At 38.3% G+C, this 21562-nt stretch overlaps 1 protein-coding gene across 1 annotated transcript in view; it reads left to right on the top strand.

Moving 5' to 3' along the window:
* The window catches only part of LOC145994305 (protein takeout-like), a 42664-nt gene that overhangs the window by 17459 nt on the left and 3643 nt on the right, over window positions 1-21562 (top strand). The gene's annotated exons all lie outside the window — the stretch shown is intronic.

Below are 21562 nucleotides of genomic sequence, written 5' to 3'. Positions count from 1 at the left end.
AAGTTCATTTGGGATATTTGGTTGATTGATCGATTGATTGATTTGCTTTATTTTACTTCGCTTCTTGTGCCACTTTAAGCTACTTTGCGAAGATGGGGATGAGTGATGATACCATGAAATTAATGAATGGACACTCACAAACATCCATGTCCAGGCCGGGGATTCGAACCCGGAACCCTGGTATCGTAGCGCGATGTGAAGTGATATCTTAGGTGGTAATGTGTATCTGAACACTTGACACAACAAAATGTTACGTGCAAATGACGAAGCTTTTCTCTTTGTAATTTTGACAAAATCGGGTTTCCAGTGACAATAGTTTTCAATAGGCTATATTGTTTCCCACTCCCCTAAGGATCAACAACTTGTAACCGTTGTTGTCATTTCTCTCTCTCCTGGACGCACAGCCTATCAGTGTTGCCAGTCTATTGTTCTTCATGTAGAATTTTGATGTGGCGGATCAGATAATGGGTATAGTTTAGTTTCTAAGCTGCGAAATGACATAAGAAGAATTTAATCAACCAAAAGACTTTGCCCCGCAATATTGTTTCACGTTTCATCGTGGTGACTTCAGGTCTTTCTTTCTTTACTTAAATTCTAAGAGACTACCCCAATTATTCTCCACCTATGGGAGTAGAGAACACTGAGCCACTGGTTTAAAAATTAAACATTCGTCATTTTTGCTGGCCACGCGATCTAATATAACAACAATTTTTAGGATCAGGTACTGCATTTGCATATTCAAATATGGTAATATAGCATTGGTCATCGGATTGCTCATATATTGTATATACAATTAGGCAGTTGATTCTAATTGGCAAAAAATTGCACTTTTTTGTCTTTTTTGCATCGGCATTCCCCATGGTCTGCATAGTTTCTACACAAAATTCCGAACAGGCTCTAGCGGGTTTTTAGTAAGGGAACTTTATTTCTAAACACCCGGTATATGGTTACCTCTCCAACATAATGCAACAGTATAGTAGTTCTCAACCAATACAGAAATCAAAATTCGTAATCGTCATTGGTCGCACGGATCACTATTGTGAACCATCGAATATTATCGTTTTTACTCATTATTTGTCAAAATTTATTGGGTTTTATAGCGAGGGTGTCCTTTGCAAAGTATTCTGGTTCATTCAACGATAAAAAATATGTAATTTCACTCTACACGTTACAGAAGGAAGGAACATATAAATACAGTGCATTACATTTGGATATGTTGAAACAAAAACAAAAACACGCCTTATTTTTATCATTCATTTCCTTTTCTCACAAAATTCACACAGGTTTTTGATGGTCTGGACACACCCATTTCATACATTTATAACAGAATTTAGAAACTAGTACTTGTCAGTAGGGGCGATTGGGTGTCAAAAGGACAATTTGCATTTTGTTGGTAGTAAAACATTGAAATGCTGACAAGGCAAAATTTATTGTGTTAAAAATAATCACTAAAAACGTAACGTTTCCATCTTTTACCAGGGTCAGTAGTGTAAGTTGGCCGGTTCAAAATAACACTTTGTAGGTATCCTCTTTTTTTATCAATTGAATATCACTTTTTGACATATTTTGACAATTTTTTGTCAACGTTTTAGCGTTTAGCGATGTTTTTAGTACAATTTTCAATGCATTATTTTTTTTCCCACTCACACTTGGTAGGTATTTCACGATCTTACGTGATATAACTTAACCTATCCTTTTTTTTCTTACTTGTTGTTTCAAAATAGTACTTTGTAGGTATCCTCTTTCTTTATCAATTGAATATCAGTTTTTGACATATTTTGACAATTTTTTTGTCGATGTTTTAGCGTTTAGCGATGTACATGATGAATCCACAAACAGATTTTTCCTAAGTCTTACCGTTTCCAAGATAACCCCACTTCCGGTCGCCATTTTGGATTTCCGAGCATAGGTTCTATTCATATTTTACTTACATATAGGCGTACGTGATGAATCCGCAAACAGATTTTTCATAAGTCTTACCGTTTCCAAGATAACACCACTTCCGGTCGCCATTTTGGATTTCCGAGCATAGGTTCTATTCATATTTTACTTACATATAGGTGTACATGATGAAACACCAAACAGATTTTTCCTAAGTCTTACCGTTTCCAAGATAACCCCACTTCCGGTCGCCATTTTGGATTTTCGAGCATAGGTTCTATTCATATTTTACTTACATATAGGTGTACATGATGAAACACCAAACAGATTTTTCCTAAGTCTTACCGTTTCCAAGATAACCCCACTTCCGGTCGCCATTTTGGATTTCCGAACATAGGTTCTATTCATATTTTACTTACATATAGGTGTACATGATGAAACACCAAACAGATTTTTCCTAAGTCTTACCGTTTCCAAGATAACCCCACTTCCGGTCGCCATTTTGGATTTCCGAACATAGGTTCTATTCATACTTTTTATCACGTATAGGCGTACATGATGAATCCGCAAACAGATTTTTCCTAAGTCTTACCGTTTCCAAGACAACCCCACTTCCGGTCGCCATTTTCGATTTCCGAGCATAGAAGTAGGTGGAACCGTACGTTCTGGAACTATACTTTGACCTACTTTTTATTTTACGACGTTTTACGCACTAAACTAACCTACAATGAGAGAAAAATGGATAGAAAAAGCTCTGGCATCACTTTTTAAGCTTTTTTTTACCTCCTGCAAATCTTGCTCTTATGCTACCTCGCCTTTTGACCTACTTTTGAAATGACTTACGACATTTTCCTATAAGGAGGCTGTCTTCTCTTACGGTAAGGTCCCTCAGTGTAATCTACTACGACCTGCTAATAGGCTTCTGCTCTCAGCGTAATCCGTTTTTACGGACTAAACTAACCTACAATGAGAGAAAAGTGGACAGAAGAGAAGCTCTGGCATCACTTTTTAAGATATTTTTTACCTCCTGCAATTTTTTGCTCTTATGCTAACCTCACCCTTTGACCTACTTTTGAAATGACTTACGACATTTTCCTATAAGGCTGTCTCCCCTTACGATGTTTTCCTGTAAGGCGTACGTTCTAGCAACGCCCATTGACCTACTTTTGAAGTGACTTACGACATTTTCCTATAAGGCTGTCTCCTCTTACGGCAATCGTCTGTCCCTCAGTGTAATCTACTACGACCTGCTCTCAGCGTAATCTGCTACGATCTTTTTTTAAAACTCATGTGTGATCTTCTACGGCGTGTGTGTGATAATCAAAATTATTTTTGTTAAGGCCCCCAAAGAAAAAATCCCGCCAGAGGGGTGTGTGGTGTCCAACACAGTTCTAATGGTCATGGCTATCAAAGCCATATGCCTCTGTATAGAGTTTCATGTGTTTTTTTTGTCCTATGGGACATCTCTGTTTGTCAAAAATTCGAGATATTTGCAATTTAACGCTGGGGACTTAGAAAATTTTCGATTGATGAAAAAAAATTGGTTCCATGACGACCTATGTTTATTTTGGTATGGGAGGACAGAGGACACCGAGACTCGGCCGACACACTAAACCCGACCTCTCTACGACTATTCGTTCAAAAGTTACGAGTGATCAAAAAGTTTTGGGCGGGGGGTGGGCTAACTTCTTACCCCTTGACCCCAGGACCACCAAAACTTGGTATACGTATTCTACACCTCCAAAATCGACAGGGGGCATCTAACGATGCCAGTATGGGGGTGTTTTTCGATATATTTTTTCGATAACTCTTACCATTTTCGAGATATTTGCAATTTAAGATTTTTTTAACGCTGGACTTAGAAAATTTTAGGAATATTTTTTTTTTTGTTCCATGACGACCTATGTTTATTTTGGTATGGGAGGACAGAGGACACCGAGACTCGGCCGACACACTAAACCCGACCTCTCTACGCGTACTCTACGTCACCAAAAAAGGTTAAAGGTTCCAAATAACAATAGTTAGAGTTTCCCTAATCTAGTAAAGTGGATTGGTTGAAATCTCCAAGGCGTATTTTGTATTTTTTTTTCAAATATGAACACGTTAAAACTGAACTGTCTCGGATTTTTGAGTTTTGTATTCGCCCTGAGAAAATTCTATATAAAATAACATACCTGAAAATTATATTCACAGTAGATTGATTTTTTTTGAGTTTTGTAATCACCTCAAGAAATTCTATATAAAATAACATACCTGAAAATTGTATTCACAGTAGATTGAATTCTTGAGTTTTTTGTATTCGCACACAAGAAATTCTATATAAATAACATACCTGAAATTCTATTTACAGTAGATTGAATTTTTGAGTTTTGTAATCACTCCAAGAAATTCTATATAAAATAACATACCTGAAAATTGTATCGCTATATACTAGACTTTTTGATTTCTGTGATTTTGGAGAAAGCAATGGCATCCACCACCAGTTTTAATCGTAAAAATGATAAAACTGAATGTGTTACTTGTGGGAAGCTAATCTCAAGGAACAATTTATCGGTACACAGAGCAAGATGTAGCGAAACAGGTTCGAGAATTAATCGTTTGTTACCTTCCAAGTCTTGTGCTCGATGCGGAAAGATGATCAGCATTGCACATTTAAGTAAACACCTCAAAATTTGCAAAACATCGACCGGACAAGCATCGAAAAGGAAAATCGATAATGCAGATACGGAAGCTTCCACTTCCAAACTAAGTAAATTATCCAATGAACGCAAACCAATTAGATCTGCATTCAACGACCAACTCCAGGATTTTTCAATTAAGTCAGAACCAGGTCGTGACATCCTTAGTTTCTTGGATGAAACGAAAACATCTGTACTAAATATTTTAAAAGATAAACTTGAAAACAACTCTATAAAAGTATACGTTGTTCTGTTTTCTGAATACGAGAAAGTTGATGGCACAACGAGTATTTTTTATCATCGTACAAAAAACCAGACTCTTTATTTTGCTGACGTCGAAAATTTAGACAACTTCTATTATAAAGTTACCAATGAGCTGGTTAAGAAACACGACGATTTCGAGGCTAAAGGGTCGGGATGGTCTCTGTGTGGAAGTCCTCACATGTTAACCGTTTACGTGAACCGATTCTCGCCTCTTCGAGCTTCCAGCTATGTTCCTCTTCCACCGAACATTCAACACAAGAGGGCTGTGTTAAATATACAGAACAGCGATAACAAGTGTTTCCTTTGGTGTGTGTTGGCTGCACTGCATCCTGTTTATTGCAAAAATAATCCACAGTGGGTTGGACATTACAAACAATACGAGTCCGAGTTTGAAAGTGTAATGTCTGGCATCGAATACCCAGTGACATTGTCGGATATAACAAAGTTTGAAAATCGTGCAGGAAAACGCATCGCTATTAATGTATATTCCTTCACGTCAGATAAATATCTCGTGCATCCCGTCAGGATAAGCGATATCGACGATGACGATGCTCGTGTGATTAATCTTCTTCTAATTTCAAACGAGGATGTCTATCATTACACACTAATTCGTTCAATGTCTCGATTACTAGGAAGCCAAACAACCAAGCATGAACATTGCATCGAAGTTTGTCCGAGATGTCTAACCATGTTCGACGATCGAAAACAACTCGATTATCAAAATTACACCGGACGTCAAATTGCTATCGAGAAACTTGCCGAACATAAAATTTATTGCGGTGACAACAGACCGGCTAGAATGTTGATGCCCGAAACGAACGAAGTCGAAGAATTCAAAATGCACAAGGCATTGTTAGAACATCCCGCAATCATCGTCGCAGATTTCGAGGCGTTCCTCAAACCACTCTCCTACTGCGAACCGGATCCCGAAATTTCCTCCACAACGCCGTACCAGCTTCATCAACCTAATAGTTTCGGCTATGTTGTTGTGCGACGCGATAAAATAAATGAAGCATATATATACCGCGGGCCAAATGTAATCGAACACTTCCTGGAAAAAATGGTGGAGGAGGTTGAGGTAATTGGTAGCGTACTGCTTACATCAAAACCGATGGCACCTTTAACTGAAAATGAACTTCAAAATTACAATTCCACTGAGGTGTGTCCGGTATGTGATCAAAGTTTCACTGATGAGAACAAAAAAATATTCCACCACGATCATTTCAGCGGAAACTACATAGGTGGAATTTGCAACACGTGCAATCTTAAAATCCAGAAACCTAAATTCATCCCCATATTTTTTCACAACGGAAGCGGATATGATTTTCACCACCTGGTGAGACATCTTGGCTACGATCCGAAACGTATAGGTGTCTTGGCCGAGAATGAAGAACGATACATTAGTCTCAGCAAGCAAGTGTCGATTCCGGGAACAAAAAATACAATCGAGATGCGCTTCCTGGATTCGTATAGATTTCTCTCTGCAAGTCTGGATGCTCTAGCGAACAAACTCACCGACGATCAATTCAAAATAACTAGAGCTAGTTTTCCCAACGTAGACATAGAACTCGTTAGACGTAAAGGGATTTATCCTTACGAATATGTTAGTGATAATTCTAAATTTAACGACGACGCTCTTCCACTTCCAAGAGAATTTTACAGCAGACTCAGAGAGAAGGGAATCACGGACGAAGAATACCAACACGCGCAACTCATGTGGGAGAAATTAGAATGTAGGACACTCGGAGACTACCACGACGCATACTTAAAATTAGACGTGACGATACTCGCGGATGTTTTTCAAGCGTTCAGGAAAACGGCAACGAATATTTACAAATTAGATCCAGCGTATTTCTACAGCCTACCGCGATTAGCGTGGTCGGCAATGTTATTCCAGACAAAGGTCAAGCTGGAACTGATATCGGACGTTGACATGTTGCTTTTCATCGAAAGAGGGATACGAGGTGGAATGGTGCAATGCGTACAGAGACATGCAAAAGCTAATAACGTACACATGAAAGAAGATTACGATTCATATCGAGCATCGAATTACATCTTCTACGCCGACGTTAATAATCTCTACGGACATGCCATGGTTCAGAAACTTCCTTACGGGGGATTCGAATGGTTAGATCCCACTTCGATAGACATTATTCATTTCGACGATAGCGAGTGTGGTTTCTTCGCAGAGGTAGATCTCCAATTCTCCGACCACCTGCACGACACGTTTTCGGATTTGCCTCCGACTCCCGAAATCAAATGTCCACCCGACTCGGTTCAAGACAAGCTTTTGTTAACATTGGACCCTAAACAGAGATACGTCGTCCACTACAAGAATCTCCGGTTTTTGATTGGGAAGGGTGTTCAGATAGTAAATGTTAGAAGAATACTAAAGTTTAAACATTCCACGTGGTTAAGACCTTACATAGAAACTAACACACAACATAGAACAGCCGCCACTTCCGATTTAGACAAGGACTTCTTTAAATTAATGAACAATGCGGTGTACGGAAAGACCATGGAGAATGTTAGAAAGCACGTAGACGTGAAATTAATTTCCGATAAGAATAAATGTCGGAAGTGGATAGCCGATCCTAGATTCAAGTCGAGAAAAATTTACAACGAGAATTTGGCACTTTTCAATCTAGATATAAAATTGATGAAATTCAGAAAACCAATTTACGTTGGCGCAACGGTTCTCGACTTGTCGAAACTTTACAAGTAGTAGTACTTGTGCTATTATAAACTCAAGAAAGGAAGAGCTCTCCCCAAGCATATTTGGCTATACTTAAAACTAGCTCAACATGAGCATATAAGCTTTTTGCTCAAGTGTAGCACCCCCTCTAATCCAAGATTTTTGTAAAAAAGCCCTCATGGATTCCATGAGAAAGGAAGAGCCCCCTCAGATTGATGTGCCTATACTTACAAAAAGGCACTTCTGTGAGATTGTTGTCCATAAACTTGTTAAAAATATGCCCCTCTTGATATTGTATGATATATGCAAGTTATTCAAGAAAAATAGGCAAGTTATTCAAGATCTAGAGAATGGCAAGAGATTTTTGAAAAATTATAGAGATCAAAAAGTTGCATCTTGAAATGCCCATGAGAAATCACCAAGCCCCATGTCTCTAGCATTCATGGTTCCGAAGATATTAACAACTTTGTTAATATTGCACTTTTCAGAAAATTCTATTTATAGAACAGATATAAATCAGAGATTTGTAGCTTAAATATTGCATATAACAGGAAAATTATAGAGACATAAAATGTAGAGAATCTCGAATAGAATATGTCTACAAAATTTCAAGTCTCCAGTATTGATAGTTTCTGAAAAATCTCAAATTTAAAAAAATTATCGATTTTTTAACAAAACTTCTAAACAGCCTCTAGATTTCAAATATGCAACCCCCATGCTCCTATCTTGAAAATTAGGCAAGTTATTCAAGATCTAGAGAACAGCAAGATATTTTGAAAAATTTATAGACATCAAAAAGTTGCATCTTGACATGCCCAGGCCAAAGCAACAAACCCCATGTCTCTAGGATTCATGGTTCCGAAGATATAAGAGAAACAAAATTATCGATTTTTTCCAAAATTTCAGTATGTTGCTCGGGGGGCCAAGCAGATGTTTGTATATGAGCCACAAGTCTGAAGAGTCTCAATGCCCTAGTACCGGGGAGAATCAATATATTGATTCTCAAGACTGCAGGCAATACATTAGCTCCTCCAATTCCCGAGGTGCTGTGAGCATCGGATCGCTGCAAGCACCTCGGATCAATGTTTGGGGCTATAGTTTCTCCAATTCCCGTGGCGCTGTGGGATAGAGTAGAGGTAAGATCAATACTTTGGGCTTCCTGCACCGTGCGGGCTACAGCAGTTCCTGCGCAGTGAGGCCGGTCAATATTTTGGGCTGTTCTATTGATTTCGAGCGATTCTATTAGAAGCCCCTGATGGATTAGTTCCGGAGAGTCCTGGGGCATGGCGTGCAGTGTTGATTGCATGTACACCCAGCAGAGAAACGGGAGGTACGCACAGGAGAAAATACTCCAGCTATGCAGAATCACCCCCATAAATATAATTATCCTAGGATCAAAATTAGTAACAGAATAGAGAAACAAAAATTATAATAGGGCTTGGATATAGCTACTAGCCACTATATTTTTATTTTGAACACAGCACTTAAAACTAAGTCAAGATGCACCCCCACCCCCACCCACCCCCACCCCCACCCACCCCCACACCTACCTACCCCCACACCTACCCACATCCCCACCCACCCACATCCATACATATTTACTTCCCAGTCCAGTTCTATTGCATTATGTTGTGCAATATTAATTGATTAAATGCTTATGACATAATGTGATGATGTGGTGTTTTCTGATTGGCTCTGTAAATCTATATAAGCCAGGGCACAGTGCAGATTCTTCACCATTGCCGGATCGGCAATGGAACCCACAAGTGGGGGATAGAACCTGAACAGGCTCCACCAAAGTATAGGAGACTTGAAGCATATAATTTGGCGGAATAACCCAAGTAAGGTCATAGAGACAATATACACTAATACAATAAAAGCCAAATTTTTGGCAGGGGGGCCAAAGTGGTTCCTAAATACAAAATAATTAATATCTCAAGAACTAATTGACATAGAGCTTTGCAGTTTTTTTGTCTGCCATACAGTCTGGTGGAATAACCCAAGCAAGATCATAGGAACAATATACACTGGTGCAGTAAAAGCCAATTTTTGGCAGGGGGGCCAAAGTGGTTCCTAAATACAATATCTCAAGAACTAATTGACATAGAGCTTTGCAGTCTTTTTGTCTGTACTGAACCCAACTGATCCAGTATAGAGATTAGATTTAAAACCCAGGAAATTTTATATAAATACCAAAGCGAGAAATATTAACACACACACACACACACACACACAAAGTACAGTACTGAACCCAACTGATCCAGCATAGAATTTTGAATTGAAACCCGGGAAATTGTATATAATAAACAACGGCAAAAATGCCAAAACAAAAATATTGCAATCAGTGCAATAAAAATATATTTAGCTCTAATTGGGCTAGACACCAAAAGATTTGTAACCCAGACAAATGCAGAGCTCCCACAAAAATTTGCCCCAAATGCCATAGAAAATATAACATGCAATACTTCACATATACACATAAAAATACTTGTTCTGCACAGTCATCAACATTGCCCCCACAACCATCCACATCTGGTCTGAAGAGGAAGCATGAAGCACCTGTTAATGCCAGAGCAGCAAAGCAGCCACGCTATGAACCTATCCATAGCAGTTTTAATGCTCAACTTAGGGATTATCGGTTTGTATCAGAGCCAAGATGTGGCATTGAGAATTTTTTGAACAGTATAAATTCTGATCTGCAGGCAATTCTAAATGCACAAAATGGCTCTTATAAACTGTCCCTCAAATTGTATACACAATATAAGAAGCCAAACGGCACAAAATTTACACAGCCCCACATGACAGAAACTGTACCGGTATATTCAAATGCAAATTCAGACACAATAATAAGCAGTTTGATAGATCAATTGAACATTAAACACTCTGAATTTGCTGGAAAAGAGTCTGGATGGAGCCTATGTGGCTCTCCACACAGGTTATATGTTAATATTTCTGAATTCAGCCCATTACAAGGTTCTACATATTTGCCATTACCTATCAATATTAAAAACAGAAGAGCCGTGGTTAATATAGAAAATAATGATAATAAATGCTTTTTGTGGTGTATATTAGCTGCTTTGTTTCCAGTTTCAAGGAATCCTCAGAGAATAAATTATTACAAACAACATGAACATGATTTTGACGATGCAATGGAGGGTTTAGAATATCCAATGACTGTTCAGAATATTGATAAATTTGAAAAAAAGGCCCGGGATATCAATGGCAAACAATTATCTATTAATGTATATATTTGTTCCACTGGTCGTGATAATTGCTTGATAGATCCTCTCAGAATCAGTGATGATGATTCTGCTGTTCCGATTAAGCTGCTCTTAATTGAAGGGGATGGCACATATCATTACACTCTGATACATAATCTTGAAGCTTTAGTCAGAACACAACTAGATAAATCCAATAGAATATTCAGAATATGCGAAAGATGTTTAAGTGTATTTGATGGTAGAAAAACAGTAAATGGGGTTTGTAAAGTGAGTGCAGAAATTGCCAAAAACAAGTTAATTGAGCATCTGAAATATTGTGGCAAACATAAACCTGTTCATATGGTAATGCCAATGCCAAGTGAAAATTGCAAATTCAAAAAGTTTGAAGCCTTGTTGGAACACCCAGTATATATTGTCTGTGATTTTGAATCAAACCTCAAATCTCTTGCATTTTGTAGCCCAGATCCTGAAGAATCTTCTATTACACCATACCAGCTACATGAACCTTCCAGCTTTTGTTATGTGGTTGTACAGGATGGTGTTGTTACCAAAGAATATTCATACATGGGGCCAGATGCCATCAAAATATTTGCACATAAAATAGAAAATGAGTGCCGTGACATAGCATCTAACATCTTATTAAAATCAAAACCCATGCTGCCTTTAACAGAGAAACAGATTGAAGATTTCAACAATGCAAAAAAATGCCCGGTATGTGATTCTGAATTTTCAAATACAAATATCAAGGTGAAACACCATTCTCATACAGATGGTCGATATAAACAGGTCCTGTGTAATAGCTGTAATATTAAGATCAAGAGACCAAGATTTGTCCCCATATTTTGCCATGGAGCATCCAATTATGATTTCCATCATTTGATCAGGTACGAGGGGTTTGAGAAGCAGAATTTAAATATTTTAGCTGAAAATGATGAGAAATATATATCTATTAGCAAAATAATTAAAGTTAATGGATTTTCTATTCAAATAAGATTTCTTGATTCTTACAGATTTTTACCTGATAGCCTGGATACACTGGCCACTCAATTACCTGATGATCAATTCAAAATCACACGTGCAGTGTTTCCAAATCAGGACCCGAAATTAATTAGGCGGAAGGGTGTATATCCATATGATTATGTTACAGATTTTTCTAAATTTGATGAGTGCTCCCTGCCACCACAAGAAGAGTTTTACAGCAAAATCAGAGGATCTGGAATCACTGATGAGGATTATCACCATGCCCAATTGACGTGGAACAATTTAAAATGCAAGACATTTCGTGATTATCACATGGCATATTTGAAACTTGATGTGACCATCTCAGCAGATATAATACAGACATTCAGAAAATCTTGTATGCAAAATTATGGACTGGACCCAGTGTATTTTTTCAGTGCCCCGGGCCTAGCATGGGCTGCAATGTTTTTAAATACCAAAAAGCAATTTGATAGCAGTGCTGGATCATAGATCAGGAATATGATTTGTTATTTGCTCTGGCATATCTCTGAGAACATTGCACCATCCCCCCTCTTATACCTTGCTCCATAAACAGATACATATCTTGATCTTGGATAAGATCCAATTGCTTTTTAGTGTTTAAAAACATTGCAGCCCATGCTAGGCCCGGGGCACTGAAAAAATACACTGGGTCCAGTCCATAATTTTGCATACAAGATTTTCTGAATGTCTGTATTATATCTGCTGAGATGGTCACATCAAGTTTCAAATATGCCATGTGATAATCACGAAATGTCTTGCATTTTAAATTGTTCCACGTCAATTGGGCATGGTGATAATCCTCATCAGTGATTCCAGATCCTCTGATTTTGCTGTAAAACTCTTCTTGTGGTGGCAGGGAGCACTCATCAAATTTAGAAAAATCTGTAACATAATCATATGGATATACACCCTTCCGCCTAATTAATTTCGGGTCCTGATTTGGAAACACTGCACGTGTGATTTTGAATTGATCATCAGGTAATTGAGTGGCCAGTGTATCCAGGCTATCAGGTAAAAATCTGTAAGAATCAAGAAATCTTATTTGAATAGAAAATCCATTAACTTTAATTATTTTGCTAATAGATATATATTTCTCATCATTTTCAGCTAAAATATTTAAATTCTGCTTCTCAAACCCCTCGTACCTGATCAAATGATGGAAATCATAATTGGATGCTCCATGGCAAAATATGGGGACAAATCTTGGTCTCTTGATCTTAATATTACAGCTATTACACAGGACCTGTTTATATCGACCATCTGTATGAGAATGGTGTTTCACCTTGATATTTGTATTTGAAAATTCAGAATCACATACCGGGCATTTTTTTGCATTGTTGAAATCTTCAATCTGTTTCTCTGTTAAAGGCAGCATGGGTTTTGATTTTAATAAGATGTTAGATGCTATGTCACGGCACTCATTTTCTATTTTATGTGCAAATATTTTGATGGCATCTGGCCCCATGTATGAATATTCTTTGGTAACAACACCATCCTGTACAACCACATAACAAAAGCTGGAAGGTTCATGTAGCTGGTATGGTGTAATAGAAGATTCTTCAGGATCTGGGCTACAAAATGCAAGAGATTTGAGGTTTGATTCAAAATCACAGACAATATATACTGGGTGTTCCAACAAGGCTTCAAACTTTTTGAATTTGCAATTTTCACTTGGCATTGGCATTACCATATGAACAGGTTTATGTTTGCCACAATATTTCAGATGCTCAATTAACTTGTTTTTGGCAATTTCTGCACTCACTTTACAAACCCCATTTACTGTTTTTCTACCATCAAATACACTTAAACATCTTTCGCATATTCTGAATATTCTATTGGATTTATCTAGTTGTGTTCTGACTAAAGCTTCAAGATTATGTATCAGAGTGTAATGATATGTGCCATCCCCTTCAATTAAGAGCAGCTTAATCGGAACAGCAGAATCATCATCACTGATTCTGAGAGGATCTATCAAGCAATTATCACGACCAGTGGAACAAATATATACATTAATAGATAATTGTTTGCCATTGATATCCCGGGCCTTTTTTTCAAATTTATCAATATTCTGAACAGTCATTGGATATTCTAAACCCTCCATTGCATCGTCAAAATCATGTTCATGTTGTTTGTAATAATTTATTCTCTGAGGATTCCTTGAAACTGGAAACAAAGCAGCTAATATACACCACAAAAAGCATTTATTATCATTATTTTCTATATTAACCACGGCTCTTCTGTTTTTAATATTGATAGGTAATGGCAAATATGTAGAACCTTGTAATGGGCTGAATTCAGAAATATTAACATATAACCTGTGTGGAGAGCCACATAGGCTCCATCCAGACTCTTTTCCAGCAAATTCAGAGTGTTTAATGTTCAATTGATCTATCAAACTGCTTATTATTGTGTCTGAATTTGCATTTGAATATACCGGTACAGTTTCTGTCATGTGGGGCTGTGTAAATTTTGTGCCGTTTGGCTTCTTATATTGTGTATACAATTTGAGGGACAGTTTATAAGAGCCATTTTGTGCATTTAGAATTGCCTGCAGATCAGAATTTATACTGTTCAAAAAATTCTCAATGCCACATCTTGGCTCTGATACAAACCGATAATCCCTAAGTTGAGCATTAAAACTGCTATGGATAGGTTCATAGCGTGGCTGCTTTGCTGCTCTGGCATTAACAGGTGCTTCATGCTTCCTCTTCAGACCAGATGTGGATGGTTGTGGGGGCAATGTTGATGACTGTGCAGAACAAGTATTTTTATGTGTATATGTGAAGTATTGCATGTTATATTTTCTATGGCATTTGGGGCAAATTTTTGTGGGAGCTCTGCATTTGTCTGGGTTACAAATCTTTTGGTGTCTAGCCCAATTAGAGCTAAATATATTTTTATTGCACTGATTGCAATATTTTTGTTTTGGCATTTTTGCCGTTGTTTATTATATACAATTTCCCGGGTTTCAATTCAAAATTCTATGCTGGATCAGTTGGGTTCAGTACTGTACTTTGTGTGTGTGTGTGTGTGTGTGTGTTAATATTTCTCGCTTTGGTATTTATATAAAATTTCCTGGGTTTTAAATCTAATCTCTATACTGGATCAGTTGGGTTCAGTACAGACAAAAAAACTGCAAAGCTCTATGTCAATTAGTTCTTGAGATATTGTATTTAGGAACCACTTTGGCCCCCCTGCCAAAAATTGGCTTTTACTGCACCAGTGTATATTGTTCCTATGATCTTGCTTGGGTTATTCCACCAGACTGTATGGCAGACAAAAAAACTGCAAAGCTCTATGTCAATTAGTTCTTGAGATATTAATTATTTTGTATTTAGGAACCACTTTGGCCCCCCTGCCAAAAATTTGGCTTTTATTGTATTAGTGTATATTGTCTCTATGACCTTACTTGGGTTATTCCGCCAAATTATATGCTTCAAGTCTCCTATACTTTGGTGGAGCCTGTTCAGGTTCTATCCCCCACTTGTGGGTTCCATTGCCGATCCGGCAATGGTGAAGAATCTGCACTGTGCCCTGGCTTATATAGATTTACAGAGCCAATCAGAAAACACCACATCATCACATTATGTCATAAGCATTTAATCAATTAATATTGCACAACATAATGCAATAGAACTGGACTGGGAAGTAAATATGTATGGATGTGGGTGGGTGGGGATGTGGGTAGGTGTGGGGGTAGGTAGGTGTGGGGGTGGGTGGGGGTGGGGGTGGGTGGGGGTGGGGGTGCATCTTGACTTAGTTTTAAGTGCTGTGTTCAAAATAAAAATATAGTGGCTAGTAGCTATATCCAAGCCCTATTATAATTTTTGTTTCTCTATTCTGTTACTAATTTTGATCCTAGGATAATTATATTTATGGGGGTGATTCTGCATAGCTGGAGTATTTTCTCCTGTGCGTACCTCCCGTTTCTCTGCTGGGTGTACATGCAATCAACACTGCACGCCATGCCCCAGGACTCTCCGGAACTAATCCATCAGGGGCTTCTAATAGAATCGCTCGAAATCAATAGAACAGCCCAAAATATTGACCGGCCTCACTGCGCAGGAACTGCTGTAGCCCGCACGGTGCAGGAAGCCCAAAGTATTGATCTTACCTCTACTCTATCCCACAGCGCCACGGGAATTGGAGAAACTATAGCCCCAAACATTGATCCGAGGTGCTTGCAGCGATCCGATGCTCACAGCACCTCGGGAATTGGAGGAGCTAATGTATTGCCTGCAGTCTTGAGAATCAATATATTGATTCTCCCCGGTACTAGGGCATTGAGACTCTTCAGACTTGTGGCTCATATACAAACATCTGCTTGGCCCCCCGAGCAACATACTGAAATTTTGGAAAAAATCGATAATTTTGTTTCTCTTATATCTTCGGAACCATGAATCCTAGAGACATGGGGTTTGTTGCTTTGGCCTGGGCATGTCAAGATGCAACTTTTTGATGTCTATAAATTTTTCAAAATATCTTGCTGTTCTCTAGATCTTGAATAACTTGCCTAATTTTCAAGATAGGAGCATGGGGGTTGCATATTTGAAATCTAGAGGCTGTTTAGAAGTTTTGTTAAAAAATCGATAATTTTTTTAAATTTGAGATTTTTCAGAAACTATCAATACTGGAGACTTGAAATTTTGTAGACATATTCTATTCGAGATTCTCTACATTTTATGTCTCTATAATTTTCCTGTTATATGCAATATTTAAGCTACAAATCTCTGATTTATATCTGTTCTATAAATAGAATTTTCTGAAAAGTGCAATATTAACAAAGTTGTTAATATCTTCGGAACCATGAATGCTAGAGACATGGGGCTTGGTGATTTCTCATGGGCATTTCAAGATGCAACTTTTTGATCTCTATAATTTTTCAAAAATCTCTTGCCATTCTCTAGATCTTGAATAACTTGCCTATTTTTCTTGAATAACTTGCATATATCATACAATATCAAGAGGGGCATATTTTTAACAAGTTTATGGACAACAATCTCACAGAAGTGCCTTTTTGTAAGTATAGGCACATCAATCTGAGGGGGCTCTTCCTTTCTCATGGAATCCATGAGGGCTTTTTTACAAAAATCTTGGATTAGAGGGGGTGCTACACTTGAGCAAAAAGCTTATATGCTCATGTTGAGCTAGTTTTAAGTATAGCCAAATATGCTTGGGGAGAGCTCTTCCTTTCTTGAGTTTATAATAGCACAAGTACTACTACTTGTAAAGTTTCGACAAGTCGAGAACCGTTGCGCCAACGTAAATTGGTTTTCTGAATTTCATCAATTTTATATCTAGATTGAAAAGTGCCAAATTCTCGTTGTAAATTTTTCTCGACTTGAATCTAGGATCGGCTATCCACTTCCGACATTTATTCTTATCGGAAATTAATTTCACGTCTACGTGCTTTCTAACATTCTCCATGGTCTTTCCGTACACCGCATTGTTCATTAATTTAAAGAAGTCCTTGTCTAAATCGGAAGTGGCGGCTGTTCTATGTTGTGTGTTAGTTTCTATGTAAGGTCTTAACCACGTGGAATGTTTAAACTTTAGTATTCTTCTAACATTTACTATCTGAACACCCTTCCCAATCAAAAACCGGAGATTCTTGTAGTGGACGACGTATCTCTGTTTAGGGTCCAATGTTAACAAAAGCTTGTCTTGAACCGAGTCGGGTGGACATTTGATTTCGGGAGTCGGAGGCAAATCCGAAAACGTGTCGTGCAGGTGGTCGGAGAATTGGAGATCTACCTCTGCGAAGAAACCACACTCGCTATCGTCGAAATGAATAATGTCTATCGAAGTGGGATCTAACCATTCGAATCCCCCGTAAGGAAGTTTCTGAACCATGGCATGTCCGTAGAGATTATTAACGTCGGCGTAGAAGATGTAATTCGATGCTCGATATGAATCGTAATCTTCTTTCATGTGTACGTTATTAGCTTTTGCATGTCTCTGTACGCATTGCACCATTCCACCTCGTATCCCTCTTTCGATGAAAAGCAACATGTCAACGTCCGATATCAGTTCCAGCTTGACCTTTGTCTGGAATAACATTGCCGACCACGCTAATCGCGGTAGGCTGTAGAAATACGCTGGATCTAATTTGTAAATATTCGTTGCCGTTTTCCTGAACGCTTGAAAAACATCCGCGAGTATCGTCACGTCTAATTTTAAGTATGCGTCGTGGTAGTCTCCGAGTGTCCTACATTCTAATTTCTCCCACATGAGTTGCGCGTGTTGGTATTCTTCGTCCGTGATTCCCTTCTCTCTGAGTCTGCTGTAAAATTCTCTTGGAAGTGGAAGAGCGTCGTCGTTAAATTTAGAATTATCACTAACATATTCGTAAGGATAAATCCCTTTACGTCTAACGAGTTCTATGTCTACGTTGGGAAAACTAGCTCTAGTTATTTTGAATTGATCGTCGGTGAGTTTGTTCGCTAGAGCATCCAGACTTGCAGAGAGAAATCTATACGAATCCAGGAAGCGCATCTCGATTGTATTTTTTGTTCCCGGAATCGACACTTGCTTGCTGAGACTAATGTATCGTTCTTCATTCTCGGCCAAGACACCTATACGTTTCGGATCGTAGCCAAGATGTCTCACCAGGTGGTGAAAATCATATCCGCTTCCGTTGTGAAAAAATATGGGGATGAATTTAGGTTTCTGGATTTTAAGATTGCACGTGTTGCAAATTCCACCTATGTAGTTTCCGCTGAAATGATCGTGGTGGAATATTTTTTTGTTCTCATCAGTGAAACTTTGATCACATACCGGACACACCTCAGTGGAATTGTAATTTTGAAGTTCATTTTCAGTTAAAGGTGCCATCGGTTTTGATGTAAGCAGTACGCTACCAATTACCTCAACCTCCTCCACCATTTTTTCCAGGAAGTGTTCGATTACATTTGGCCCGCGGTATATATATGCTTCATTTATTTTATCGCGTCGCACAACAACATAGCCGAAACTATTAGGTTGATGAAGCTGGTACGGCGTTGTGGAGGAAATTTCGGGATCCGGTTCGCAGTAGGAGAGTGGTTTGAGGAACGCCTCGAAATCTGCGACGATGATTGCGGGATGTTCTAACAATGCCTTGTGCATTTTGAATTCTTCGACTTCGTTCGTTTCGGGCATCAACATTCTAGCCGGTCTGTTGTCACCGCAATAAATTTTATGTTCGGCAAGTTTCTCGATAGCAATTTGACGTCCGGTGTAATTTTGATAATCGAGTTGTTTTCGATCGTCGAACATGGTTAGACATCTCGGACAAACTTCGATGCAATGTTCATGCTTGGTTGTTTGGCTTCCTAGTAATCGAGACATTGAACGAATTAGTGTGTAATGATAGACATCCTCGTTTGAAATTAGAAGAAGATTAATCACACGAGCATCGTCATCGTCGATATCGCTTATCCTGACGGGATGCACGAGATATTTATCTGACGTGAAGGAATATACATTAATAGCGATGCGTTTTCCTGCACGATTTTCAAACTTTGTTATATCCGACAATGTCACTGGGTATTCGATGCCAGACATTACACTTTCAAACTCGGACTCGTATTGTTTGTAATGTCCAACCCACTGTGGATTATTTTTGCAATAAACAGGATGCAGTGCAGCCAACACACACCAAAGGAAACACTTGTTATCGCTGTTCTGTATATTTAACACAGCCCTCTTGTGTTGAATGTTCGGTGGAAGAGGAACATAGCTGGAAGCTCGAAGAGGCGAGAATCGGTTCACGTAAACGGTTAACATGTGAGGACTTCCACACAGAGACCATCCCGACCCTTTAGCCTCGAAATCGTCGTGTTTCTTAACCAGCTCATTGGTAACTTTATAATAGAAGTTGTCTAAATTTTCGACGTCAGCAAAATAAAGAGTCTGGTTTTTTGTACGATGATAAAAAATACTCGTTGTGCCATCAACTTTCTCGTATTCAGAAAACAGAACAACGTATACTTTTATAGAGTTGTTTTCAAGTTTATCTTTTAAAATATTTAGTACAGATGTTTTCGTTTCATCCAAGAAACTAAGGATGTCACGACCTGGTTCTGACTTAATTGAAAAATCCTGGAGTTGGTCGTTGAATGCAGATCTAATTGGTTTGCGTTCATTGGATAATTTACTTAGTTTGGAAGTGGAAGCTTCCGTATCTACATTATCGATTTTCCTTTTCGATGCTTGTCCGGTCGATGTTTTGCAAATTTTGAGGTGTTTACTTAAATGTGCAATGCTGATCATCTTTCCGCATCGAGCACAAGACTTGGAAGGTAACAAACGATTAATTCTCGAACCTGTTTCGCTACATCTTGCTCTGTGTACCGATAAATTGTTCCTTGAGATTAGCTTCCCACAAGTAACACATTCAGTTTTATCATTTTTACGATTAAAACTGGTGGTGGATGCCATTGCTTTCTCCAAAATCACAGAAATCAAAAAGTCTAGTATATAGCGATACAATTTTCAGGTATGTTATTTTATATAGAATTTCTTGGAGTGATTACAAAACTCAAAAATTCAATCTACTGTAAATAGAATTTCAGGTATGTTATTTATATAGAATTTCTTGTGTGCGAATACAAAAAACTCAAGAATTCAATCTACTGTGAATACAATTTTCAGGTATGTTATTTTATATAGAATTTCTTGAGGTGATTACAAAACTCAAAAAAAATCAATCTACTGTGAATATAATTTTCAGGTATGTTATTTTATATAGAATTTTCTCAGGGCGAATACAAAACTCAAAAATCCGAGACAGTTCAGTTTTAACGTGTTCATATTTGAAAAAAAAATACAAAATACGCCTTGGAGATTTCAACCAATCCACTTTACTAGATTAGGGAAACTCTAACTATTGTTATTTGGAACCTTTAACCTTTTTTGGTGACGTAGAGTACGCGTAGAGAGGTCGGGTTTAGTGTGTCGGCCGAGTCTCGGTGTCCTCTGTCCTCCCATACCAAAATAAACATAGGTCGTCATGGAACAAAAAAAAAAATATTCCTAAAATTTTCTAAGTCCAGCGTTAAAAAAATCTTAAATTGCAAATATCTCGAAAATGGTAAGAGTTATCGAAAAAATATATCGAAAAACACCCCCATACTGGCATCGTTAGATGCCCCCTGTCGATTTTGGAGGTGTAGAATACGTATACCAAGTTTTGGTGGTCCTGGGGTCAAGGGGTAAGAAGTTAGCCCACCCCCCGCCCAAAACTTTTTGATCACTCGTAACTTTTGAACGAATAGTCGTAGAGAGGTCGGGTTTAGTGTGTCGGCCGAGTCTCGGTGTCCTCTGTCCTCCCATACCAAAATAAACATAGGTCGTCATGGAACCAATTTTTTTTCATCAATCGAAAATTTTCTAAGTCCCCAGCGTTAAATTGCAAATATCTCGAATTTTTGACAAACAGAGATGTCCCATAGGACAAAAAAAACACATGAAACTCTATACAGAGGCATATGGCTTTGATAGCCATGACCATTAGAACTGTGTTGGACACCACACACCCCTCTGGCGGGATTTTTTCTTTGGGGGCCTTAACAAAAATAATTTTGATTATCACACACACGCCGTAGAAGATCACACATGAGTTTTAAAAAAAGATCGTAGCAGATTACGCTGAGAGCAGGTCGTAGTAGATTACACTGAGGGACAGACGATTGCCGTAAGAGGAGACAGCCTTATAGGAAAATGTCGTAAGTCACTTCAAAAGTAGGTCAATGGGCGTTGCTAGAACGTACGCCTTACAGGAAAACATCGTAAGGGGAGACAGCCTTATAGGAAAATGTCGTAAGTCATTTCAAAAGTAG

This window comes from Lepisma saccharinum, chromosome 10 (genome assembly GCF_977018435.1).
Source record: "Lepisma saccharinum chromosome 10, izLepSacc3.1, whole genome shotgun sequence".
NCBI lineage: Eukaryota > Metazoa > Arthropoda > Insecta > Zygentoma > Lepismatidae > Lepisma > Lepisma saccharinum.
The sequence above is the reverse complement of the archived record's forward strand: the minus strand, read 5'-3'. Positions and strand labels throughout refer to the sequence as shown.